Here is a 12,209-nt window from a genome sequence, read left to right on the forward strand (position 1 = left end):
ATCAATAATTTACTTGATCATAATATTAAGTCAAAGTGTAGATTTTGTCAATTTTAATTTCACATCGGCAGATGGCGGATAGGGGTTCTAGTTTTTAGCCGATTTCACATTGAATGGTCAGCGAAAAAAGAGAAAAAATGTGGACATCTATCAAGGGTAAAATGAGATGTAGGTGTGGAGTTACGAAACACGTAAACCAACACAGGAAAGAGAAATTTAACTAATAACTGGTCATAAATCCTTTCTTCAAACTAGTATTCTTAAGAGCCTAAATCCTCTGTCGTGTGAGTTGTAACCTTTCCATATAATTGTATTTTGCTATTATTAAATTCGTAAAAATGTTGATATGAACGTGGGAGTTTCGATCGTGCACTTTGCAGCGATCGCTCACCACTGATCCATCACTGACTCAGGCAGCGATTGTTCACCAAGCATCATCTCCACTGTCGAAATGGAAGATACTTTGCAAATTGTGTGCGATCAAATAACCTTCAAACCCTGATGAAACGATATCATTAAAGAAACTATTCTGCCTGCAGTATTGGGATGGTGATAAAGGGAAAGTCATTCGTTAGAATATTATTTTTCGCTTTTGATGAGATCTATTCCATCATAACGGGATACAAATTCGAACTATCCTCCTTACAGTCGGATTATGATACCCTGTTCACCGAGTTTCACTCGGCCTTGTGGACTGCGTACTTTCTCTCTGGCAAAAGGACAGAGTATCGTTCTTAAAAGGGTGGTACAAGTTGAAACAGATATCGACGCTTCAACAAACTGAATGAAATAACGCACGACATGGGTGAATGAATATGTAAATTTACTATAGCGTTAATGGGACAGGCAGCCTTGGCAGTCATCCTTGCCTTGGATTATTCTTTTACGCGAAAAGTCAGAATAATTTTGGAGATACTTTTAGACCCTTACTGATCTCTTTTAAGATTCTAGATATTATTTTTCCCCGCCTGTCTTGTTTATACAATGGACTTTCCATTCTTGAAATCCATAAGGGTGTATCATGTTTAAAGATCCACTTAAACGCTATTCGCGTTACGATGACTTTCGACGTCTTGCAGGTAAATTAAATATTATACTGTGTCCAACGGATCCCCCTGAAACCTACCAAAAATACGCGCACGTAACTCTACCCACAAAGATACTACTTAGCAAGGGAGTGTCAGGAAAGACTTTTCCCGACACGGAAAAAAAAAGAAGGTATTTTCTAACTGGATTGCCAATGGCAACAAATAACAAATGACTACTTTGCATAACGCGAGTTGATTCAAGAAAGCACCAAAACTAAGGAGGCGTTCTGCATTACAAGGAAATAAAAGCATGAGGTAATGTTTTACACTTTCTTTATTACACTTCCAAAGGAGAACTTTACAGGGCTTCAGTTGACAGTTGATAGCCGTTGGAAATTCAACCAAGGTTATTATTTTTATTATTATTTTTTTGCTGTTGTTGTTAATTTGAAAGAGTTAGCAAACGAGCACTAATAATCCATTTGAAGAAGCAGCATATCATAGTCTACTAAAAGTGAAAACTTGTAATTTACAACTTTGAAAACCCCAATGGCTTAAGAAGAATGATAATTTCCATTGGATTGAAAATCAAAACAAGGCGGCCACACACACACATATATATGTGACCGGGACAGGGAAAACGTACACTAACGATTTTTCGGTTAACGGTGAAAACCGTTTCGTTTTCGATTTAATCCGTTTTAAATACTAATGCTAAGCGTTTAAACGATTTTGCTTTCGTTTTTCTGAACTTAGCTTCTGTTTAACGCTTTTACAAAATCGTTTTTTTAAAGAACTGTTAGCGTTTAACCTTCGAAGAAAGCGTTGAAACAGTTTTCTCTTCCGTATAATAAAATAACGGCATACACAGTTCAACGATTTGGATCACCATTTAAACGCTAAACTAATCCACTCATCCAGAACCCGATGAGAACACAGGTTTCAACGACGATTAGTCGCTTCGCGTGCCTTTGCTGGTGTTGTATTTTTCGAAGTCGAGCCCCTCCAATTTAAACAAGACGGAAACAGATTGTGTTTCTCTGAAAACCAAAAATTTTGATAAGGGATTATTCAATGGGAACACTGAATTTAAATATCGTTTCCTTGAGTTTTTGGGCCCTTGAACTACGAGGGAACAAAGCGCCGCCGCACAATATAATTATTTTGCATAAACGTTACTGAAATTAAAAAAGTTCATGGTTACACGAGACATTGCAAGCTGCCTTACCAGAATAACCACAAACTCAGTTTCCCACGAATGAAGCTCACCAAATTTAACCCACGAAAAAGAAAAGGTAGAAGATAAATGCCTTTGCGACGCGAGTGCGGCTGTTTCCGCTGCGAAAGAAAACCGGAAACAAGAAAACTTGCGTTGTGGAACATTCTTTTCACCAAATTCTTCATAATGTCATTCTCTGGCTTTCGGATGAGTGCTTTAAATTACCTTGTGTAGATAACATTGGACTGACAAAAATGGCTCAGTTTATTTTCACGAAAACATAAAATTCCATTTTATTAGATGACTGAATCACGCAATACAATCTACCATTTCAAGTGTATGTGTAAGCAAACTTTTAACAAAAACTCGGGAAGAAACTTTTAAACGAAAAAACAAAGAAACGAAAACTTCGAAAAGCAAAGCGGAACTTGTCTGGTGACTTTACGAGCATTCGTAATTGTAGAATAACAGTAAAGTAATATAACCCCTTCGTTGAAAAAAGATATCAATAATTTACTTGGTCATAATGTCAAGTCAAAGTGTAGATGTTGTCAATTTTAATTTCACATCGGCAGATGGCGGATAGTTTATTTTGCGCACACCTATCCGTCTGTCCCAAAATATCTTTCAGAACCAAGTCACTCTTATATTCCCACTTAAAGCGCGCGCGAATTCTCGTTAAACATACGCGTTCGTAACGTGAAAGATACAGCATTCAGTGGGGGTTCAGTACAGTAAGATAGTGTGAGACTGAACCCCTTAATTAAGGTTTCTAGTTTTTAGCCGATCTCACATTTAATCGTCAGCGTAAAAAGAAAAAAAATGTGGAAATCTATCAAGGGTAAAATTAGATGTAGGTGTGGAGTTACGAAACACGTAAACCAACACAGGAAAGAGAAAATTAACTAATAACTTGTCATAAATCCCTTCTTCAAACTAGTATTCTTAATAGCCTAAAACCTTTGTTGTTTGAGTTGTAACCATTACAAGTATTCATATTTTGATATAAATGTTGATATGAACGTGGGAGTCTCGATCCTGCACTTTGTTTGACTCAGGCAGTGATTGTTCACCAAGTATCATCTTCACTGTCGAAATTGAAGATACTTTGCAAATTGTGTGTGATCAAATAACTTTCAAACCCTGATGAAACGCGACCATTAAAGAAACTATTTTGCTTGCACTATTGGGATGGTGATAAAAGGAAAAGAATTTGTTAAAATGGCCTTAATTTTCGCTTTTGATGAACAATTCTATCATGATGGGGTACAAATTTGAACTGTCTTCCATCCATCCAGTCGGATTATGATACCCTGTTCACCGAGTTTCACTCGGCCTTGTGGACTGCGTACTTTCTTTCTGGCAAATGGACAGAGTATCGTTCTCGAAAGGGTGGTACAAGTTGAAACAGATCTCGACGCTTCAACAAAGAATGAAATAACGCACGACATGTGTGAGAGAATATGTAAATTTACAGGCAACCTTGGCAGTCATCCTTGCCTTAGATTATTCTTTTACGCGAAAAGTCAGAATAATTTTGAAGCTACTTTTAGACCCTTACTCATCTCTTTTAAGATTCTAGATATTATTTTTCACCGCCTGTCTTGTTTATACAATGGACTTTCCGTTCTTGAGCTCCATAAGGGTGTATTTTGTTTAAAGATCCACTTAAACGCTATTCGCGTTACGATGACTTTCGACGTCTTGCAGGTAAATTAAATATTATACTGTGTCCAACGGATCCCCCTGAAACCTACCAAAAATACGCGCACGTAACTCTACCCACAAAGATACTACTTAGCAAGGGAGTGTCAGGAAATACTTTTCCCGACACGGAAAAGAAAAAAAAAAAAAAACAACAACAACAAAACAAACAAACAAATTGAAGGCTTTTTCTAACTGGATTGCCTATGGCAACCCAGAAACAAATGACTGATATGCTTAACGCGAGTTGTATTCAAGAAAGCACCAAAACTAAGGAGGCGTTCTTCACTACAACGAAGTAAAAGCATGAGGTAATGTTTTACACTTTCTTTATTACACTTCCAAAGTAGTACTTTACAGGGTTTCAGTTGACAGTTGATAGCGGTTGGAAATTCAACGAAAGTTATAAATTTTTTGTTTTTTTGTTGTTGTAAATTTGAAAGAGTTAGCAAACGAGCACTAATAAGCCCATTTGAAAAAGCGGCAAATCATCGTTTACTAAAACTGAAAACTTGTAATTTACATTTTTTTAAAACCCCAAATGCTCAAGAAGAATGATAATTTCCATTGGACTAAGAATGAAAACAAGGCGGCCACCCACTAACTATTTTTAGTTTAACGGCATAAACCGTTACGTATTCGTTTCAAATCGTTTTAAACACTAATGCTAAGCGTATAAACGATTTTACCTTTGATTTTTCTGAACTTAGCTTCCGTTTAACGCTTTTGCAAAATCGTTTTTTAAAGAGCTGTTAGCGTTTAACGCTTCGGATAAAGCGTTGAAACAGTTTTCTCTTCCGTATAATAAAATAACGGCATAGACAGTTCAACGATATGGATCACCATTTAAACGCTAAACTAATCCACTCATCCAGAACCCGATGAGAACACAGGTTTGAACGACGACTCGTCGCTTCGCGTGCCTTTGCTGGTGTTGTATTTTTCGAAGTCGAGCCCCTCCAATTTCAACAGGACGGAAAGAGGTTGTGATTCTCTGAAACACAAGAATTTTGATAAGGGGTAATTAAATGAGAAAACTGAGTGTAAATATCGTTTCGTGGAGTTTTTGGGCACTTGAACTACGAGGGAACAAAGGGCGGCCGCACGAGATAGTTATTTTGCATAAACATTACTGAAATTAAAAAAGTTCATGGTTACACGAGACATTTCAAGTTGTCTTACCAAAATAACTACAGACTCAGTTTTCCACGAATGAAGCTCACTACATTTAACCCACGAAAAAAAAAAAAAAGTAGAAGATAAGTGCCTTTGCGACGCGAAGGCGGTTGTTTCCGCTGTGAAAGAACACCGGAAACAAGAAAACTGGCGCTGTGGACCATTTTTTTCACAAAATTTTGCACAATATCATTCTCTGGCTTTCGGATGAGTGGTTTAAATTATCTTGTGTAGATAACAATGGACTGAGAAAAGTAACTGTATAATTAAATATGACTTTGTTGTAGCCACATGTTCTGGCCACATATATTTAATTTCTTTGAAAGCTCAGAGAAGTCAGCCTACTTAAAGAAAGTATTGATACAAAAGAAAAATAAATTAGTTACCGTATTATCAACTTTTGAGACAGTGTTGGGGATAGTTTTTAGCACGTTTTGCACAATGTTTTACGAGAAGATGTCGCAGCTTTCAGAAAGGCAGCAGCTTTTATCAAGTCTGCTAAGAGTTCATGGCAATTCTGGTGGCATTAAGAGAGGGTGGCACTTGTCCAAACCTTTGAATTGATATTTGTATTACAAAGTTAAAAATGGGATAATTCTGTCTTCTACTGGAGAATATCTCAGTAACCATTCGAATTTAATTGTTGCTGCATTTGGACCACATATGGAAATAAATAGTATGGTTTGAATATCGCTTTGTTTTTGGGGTCTTTTGTTTTTTCGAGCAGGAGCTCATTGGCTCCTGTTTCGAGAAAATTGTAAAAATAATTCAGGGACACTTTTATCAAAAAAAATAAAAATAAAAAAAAAAGATAATAATAATAATAATAATAATAAGAAGAAGAAGAAGAAGAAGAAGAAGAATTCAAAGAAATTAAGCAAGTACTGTAACTAAGTCTGAATGGTCATGTGAAAAGACAGCCCGTTCCTTACTTGATTCCGAAATTGAAAAAGCAACTTGAGACACGGTTGCTAGAGCTAAGCTAATTGGATAAATAACAAAAACTAGACCCCGTAGGAGCGTGAACTGAGTTTCCTTTGTATCTGCTACACAAAAACAGAAGGCATTTGGTTGGGTGGTATTGAACTGCAGCGTTCCAGTTAATATCAAGTGGGGGGCAGGGGGGGGGGCAGGGGTGGGGGTTCATAAAGAACATTTGAGGAGTCACCCAGAGTTCGTGCCCACATCGGCCCTTTGGCTCACACGTTGAATTATTTTGTAATGTCCTGTCCCGTTTTGAGGTTTCTTACTTTTTTTAAGCTTTGGTAATAAAATCCCTTCAATGATCAAAGATGACAAAACTAGCTTCCAAGCAGGCTCTTCTGTTGAAAATGGCGCGCGGTCGAACTATGGGGGCTTGGTTAAAAGTTTCTTTCTAGTATCCCAGCGCCTATATCTCGACCGCGCGCCATTTCAATGGTGAAGCCTGCTTGCTGGCTATAAGAAAACGCGCTCTTGAGTAAAACCAAAAAAAAAAAATAAATAAATAAAAAAGAAACTAACTGCAAATTGCGCTGACGGACGTTTTCTTCCATGTGATGCACGTCTTGTAGTTGCACAAAGCACACGTTTATTCCACACACTAAGGAAGGACCGACCATGTTGTTTCCGCTTCGTAATTCCTCTTATTTTCAGTCTTATCTGATGCCAGACCAAAAAGGAACGCAAAAGCCGGGAGTTAAGAGTAAAAGGCAAGCCAGAAGACAGATAAAGAAAGAAATAACTTAATTTTTGCATAAAACTCTAAATTTCGAATTCTCAGCCAAAGATTAATGACAATCGATCGTAAAAGCACTATTTTTTATTCATTTTTTTTATTTTTTTTGCAGTCTCTGACTTCTATGATTCAAGGGAAAGGTCATTTCCTGATTTCAAGTCGAAGGGGACTACAATCTCGGACAAAACTGTTGAGACAGTGACACAATTTCACCTCCATTTTGACACACCCCTACTTACTCCCCTTCCCACTCCCCCTCGACCTCAGTCAATGTTGCTGAGTATTGCCATATGTTCTACAGTATATTTCCGACCAAGATAAGGCAACATTGAGTTTGGGGTGAGGGGAAAGGGCGGCTTTTAAGCTGAACGTTTGGATAAGTGGTTGGAGTACCAAAAAGGACACTTTGTCTCAACAGGTTTTGTCCGAGATTGTAGGTACGAGCCTGTTAATCATAGGATTAGCAACTATTGATCCACAAAGTCAGAAAGAGCACAGCGAAATTTACAAAAATCCTCTTGACTGACTGAGATACAGTCATTTAAATACGTCAAAATTACAAAGTTGGACGTAGCGTCTGGATGACCATACATTTCTTTGTAAATTTTAACGTCTTTAAATGGCTGTATCTTGCTTAATATTTTGTCTATTAACACCAAACTAGGGGATTTTGTAAACCTTGGTGTGCACGTTCTGACTATGTGGATCAATAGTTGTTTATCATATACTTTGCAGACTCGTACCTTGTCCCCCTCAGCTTGAAATAAGGCATTTCTGTCAAAATGAAGAAACTGATCACCTGCTAGGAAACCAAAAAGGTGCACGTGATCACCTTGTGTCAAGGGTCTTGTTTACGTTGATTTATACTGAATATACTACAGGGAAGAATGTTAATCGTTCTTGGCTTTCAGAGTTAAACAACCAACAAACGTCCGTCTTTCGTTATTGGGGTAGTGCACTGTAAGTGTAAGTGCACTACACACTATGTCACCAGTTTGAAAGAGTGTGTGAGTGTAACAGCCTAAGAGTGGAAGAGTGTAAGTCCGTGGTGGCAATAGGCCCGCAGCGCGTGCATAAATCAAGAAAATAAAGAGGTCTGTTAGAAGAGTGCTTGAATTTCAACATATCAACCCACAAATTGGCAAGGCGCTTCTAATTTCAAAATGATGTAATTACCTGGTGATAAATAACCTCGTATAGGAAAGTGAATTTTTGACCATGCAGCAACAATGCTGGTCAACGATTGTGATCTTCGTGTTGAATTCGCCTATTTCTTGTCGAACTTTATAACAATCGAAAGAAAAAAACAAACAAACAAACAAGCTAAGAAAAAGGAAAACCCATTGTCTTGCCATCAATCCAAGTGTCTCGGATGTATCCTTTCTTTCGTGAGTTGCAATTGTTAGTAAAACGCAAGGAAACTTGATCACAAGCGGCCGCTGAAATCGATTTGAATTCCGATTTACTTGTGCAGCCAAAAGTACAATAGAAAATTGAACGTAGCAAAAAGCTCCCAAAATGTTTTTCGCTGATGGTAACTTTTTATTTCGTGGCACAAACTTTATGTTGTTTTCATGTCGCTCCTTTTGTTTCTGATGGCAATTTTTTTTTTCTCAATCGACACTACCTAAAAACTTCATTCTGCTCTTCCTAAAAACTGTGTATCAATATTTATTTACTTTTGCATTAGTACAGTCGAAGCTCTCTTTACGGACACTCTCGTAAGCGGACAGCTCTACTTACGGCCGCCTTGTTTGAAACCCCGTTTTAACTCCCATACAAACTCTGTATTTTTACATTCTGGTAAGCGGACATTCCCGTAAGCGGCCGCGGACACTTTCAGGGATTACGACTTAGACTTTTTCTTTGTTTTTAAGCTCCCGTAAGCGGAAACCCGAAAGAAAATCAACAACCTCTGTACAGTATCTTGTTTTTATCAATCAACCATTTTACATTGCCGTTCGTCACAATGATTTTACAGTTTTCAATGTTTGTTTTGTCGTCATCCACGTCCGGTTACATTTAGAAGCATATGCGCTTGTGACTGGAATTACAACGCTGTCAGCACATTGTAGCCAAGGCACTCAAGTTTCGATTTTAGCCAAGGCAGAGACATTTTAGTGTCACCATAAAAAATATACTGGCGAGGAATTTCTAAGCCGTATCCGGCTCCTCTGTTTACTCGCTTTCCCCTTACAACAGTCTTTCCTTTGTTTGTTCCCCGCTTTAAAAACTTGCTGCCAAACTGTATCACTACTTGTTGTTGCAGTGAGGCTGTTAATGTTGGTTACAGTTATGATTTGTTATTTTTGAAAATCACTGAGGTGCATTCCTAGTACTGCAGTATACGGTACTGTATTACTGTTTAGTTATCGTCATTATCGTAGGATTGTATAGGGCGCAATAAAACAAAAGTGTCATTTAATACCGCGGTATTTTTTTGTATACCAATATTTATGGTTAGCTGGGCAAGCCCCCGTAAGCGGCCATCTATCCCCTACACCTCTAGTGGCCGCTTACGAGAACCATTCTCGTAAGCGGCCAGCTCCAGTTACGGACATTTTTATCCCGTCCCGAGGGTGTCCGCTTACGAGAGCTTCGACTGTATTTGCTTTGCATAAAGCAGGCTAACAAAATCTGTACCTTGCTTAGTTTCCCACGTGTGCCGGGAAATTTTGGTGAGAAATTCGCCTCAAGAGGCTGTGAGGATAAACTCAAACATGTTTGATATTTTTGGCCTCGCGAGGCAAATTCCTCGTTGTGTGCGGCCATCGTGAGAATCGAGCTAAGCTCGGTCAATCAAGCATCCAACAAAAATACATGGCATTTTCACGTGACTTCAGTGGCGTTGGAATTTCTTCCTCCGACAACATGATGAACAGCTGAAGTCACGTGAGTATGCCATGTATTTTGATTAGATACTTGATTAAACCAAGCTCAGCTCGATTCTCACGATGACCGCACACAGTGAGGAACTTGCCTCGCGAAGCCAAAAATATCAATCATGTTTGATTTTATCCTCACGGCCTCGCGAGGCAAATTTCTTACCAAAATTTCCCCGCACACGTGAGGAAAAGTGAGGCAGCTTGCTCAGCTCTTTCCTCGCCGTGAGCGGCGGGCTTTAGGTAAACGAAACCATATAACTTACTAATGCAGGAGTTGGGAGAGCGTGTAATAATTTAATTTTGAAAACCTAAATCGGGTAAAACAAGGGCTGCATCTCTTTTTCGAACTGTGGAATGATTGTGATATTTTTTTAAGACATCATCCATGTGGTAACAAATAATACCTTCCGTGTAACAGACTTAGAGTAATAGCTTTTTAATTTGAGAGTAGACTGTAACAAAGAGGATGTTGAACAAATGCGTAAACAGCGGTTGGTAAGTGCGCGAATCAAATGAATTTTATACTTCGTGGGTGTAAAGGAGTCCCATTTTGTGAAGAGACCCGTAAAAGTTTTCTTTCTGTTTTCTATCTGTTGTTGAGAAAGTGTTTTTGTGATTGCGTTTGACAAGAACATTTAAAAACGGAATTTGTTAATTTTCCACAACCACCATAGTTAACTTATTATTGGCATGCCTATTGTTAAGGTAATGTGGAAATCGTTCAGCACTGGTTTTACTGTCAAACATGGTGAAAGTGCCATCTACATATCTGAGCCAAATGGATGGACAGTCCTTCACATTTTTTACCCATTTCTCCTCAAAGTGACACAAGAAAATAGTGGGTAAAACAGGTCCTAATCACTGTTTTTATCTAAGAAAAATAATGTTAAATTATTCTGTCTTTCTTGGGTAGTCAGTTCATTTAAGCTGTTGTTATCTGAAGGCAGATTATAAAATGAATCCTCAGTACTTAAAAAAATTTATAACATTAAGTTATTCTGTCTTTCTTGGGTAGTCAGTTTATTTGAGCTGTCTGAAGGCAGATTATAAAACCAGTCCTCAGTATTAGCAAATGATTATTATTGTTATTGAGTTATTCTGTCTTTCTTGGGTAGTCAGTTCATTTGAGCTGTTGTTATCTGAAGGCAGATTATAAAATCAATCCTCAGTACTTAAAAAAATATATAACATTAAGTTATTCTGTCTTTCTTGGGTATATAGTCAGTTCATTCGAGCTGTTGTTATCTGAAGACAGGATATAAAATCAGTGCTTTTATGTAACGAAAAATAATATTAAGTTATTCTGTCTTTCTTGGGTAGTCAGTTCATTCGAGCTGTTGTTATCTGAAGGCAGAGTATAAACCAATCCTGAGTATTAGCAAATTATCATTATTATTATTATTATTATTATTATTATTATTATTGAGTTATTCTGTCTTTCTTGGGTAGTCAGTTCATTCGAGCTATTGTTATCTGAAGGCAGAATATAAAATCAGTCCTTTACTAAAATAACTTAGCATTATTCAATACTTTTTGGGTAGAATCTAAGTTCATCTGTATCTTTTTCTTTCCTTTGATGCGGCTCGTTTGGCACATGTTATTTGGCGTACTATAGAGGGATCCCAGTAGCCGTGAAAGAATTTAGGCTTCGGAAATCAAGGTCACCGGATGAAATAAAAAAGGACGTTGTTAGAGAAGCGAAGATGATCGATTTACTGTTTGGGGTTATCACAAAATCTTTGCCGCTAAGGCTGATAACTCAGTTCAATGGCGAGAGTGACTCCTGCACTACTTTATATAAGAAGATCAAAAGAAAAAAACTTGATAAGACTTCTTGGCATGAAATTCTAAAAAATGTCATCCAAGCCCTTAACCACATGCATGACGCCGGTGTCATTTATAACGACCTTAAATAGAACAACGTTGTCCTAGAAAAACGTGAAAAAGAATGGAATCCTGTCGTCATTGATTTTGGGAAGGCGCGACATATTTCCAACCCCAAACCTGTGATGGACTTGTCAATTTTCGCACAAGAAGAGTACCGACAGTCATACCCCCACATCGCGCTTGAAATTATTAGTGGAAAAGGGCAACAGAGTAAGGCGTCTGATGTCTTTTCTTTCTGAAAGATTGCATTGAAAGTTCTAAATTTATTACCCTCTGAATCAGCGCTCTCAGTGAATATGGCAAAGAAATTAACCTCCGAGGATCCAGCAAACTGCCCACGATTAAATGACTTTGCCGATGTATTAGACACGCTTGCCTGATGCTGATTTCAAGAAATGCCATTTTGCGCGTTCGTTTTCCGTCGACTTTTGATTGAAACGACTCAGTCGCGAGGAGTTTTTTGTGGAAGGGATTTGCTGTGTAGTTTCCTGTTATGCAAATTGTAACTTTGCTTTTTCCGTACAAATGACATTATTTCAATCCGTCCTTGTGCATTGTGAAACACAGGGTCCAGATAATTGACAATAATCTAG

General features: G+C 38.0%; 1 pseudogene; it reads left to right on the forward strand.

Moving 5' to 3' along the window:
* Window positions 1–1,021: 1,021 nt before the first annotated feature.
* On the forward strand, window positions 1,022–11,996 carry LOC138035591 (uncharacterized; annotated as a pseudogene).
* The last annotated feature ends 213 nt before the right edge of the window (window positions 11,997–12,209 follow it).

This window comes from Montipora capricornis, unplaced genomic scaffold, assembly GCF_036669925.1.
Source record: "Montipora capricornis isolate CH-2021 unplaced genomic scaffold, ASM3666992v2 scaffold_427, whole genome shotgun sequence".
Classification (NCBI taxonomy): domain Eukaryota; kingdom Metazoa; phylum Cnidaria; class Anthozoa; order Scleractinia; family Acroporidae; genus Montipora; species Montipora capricornis.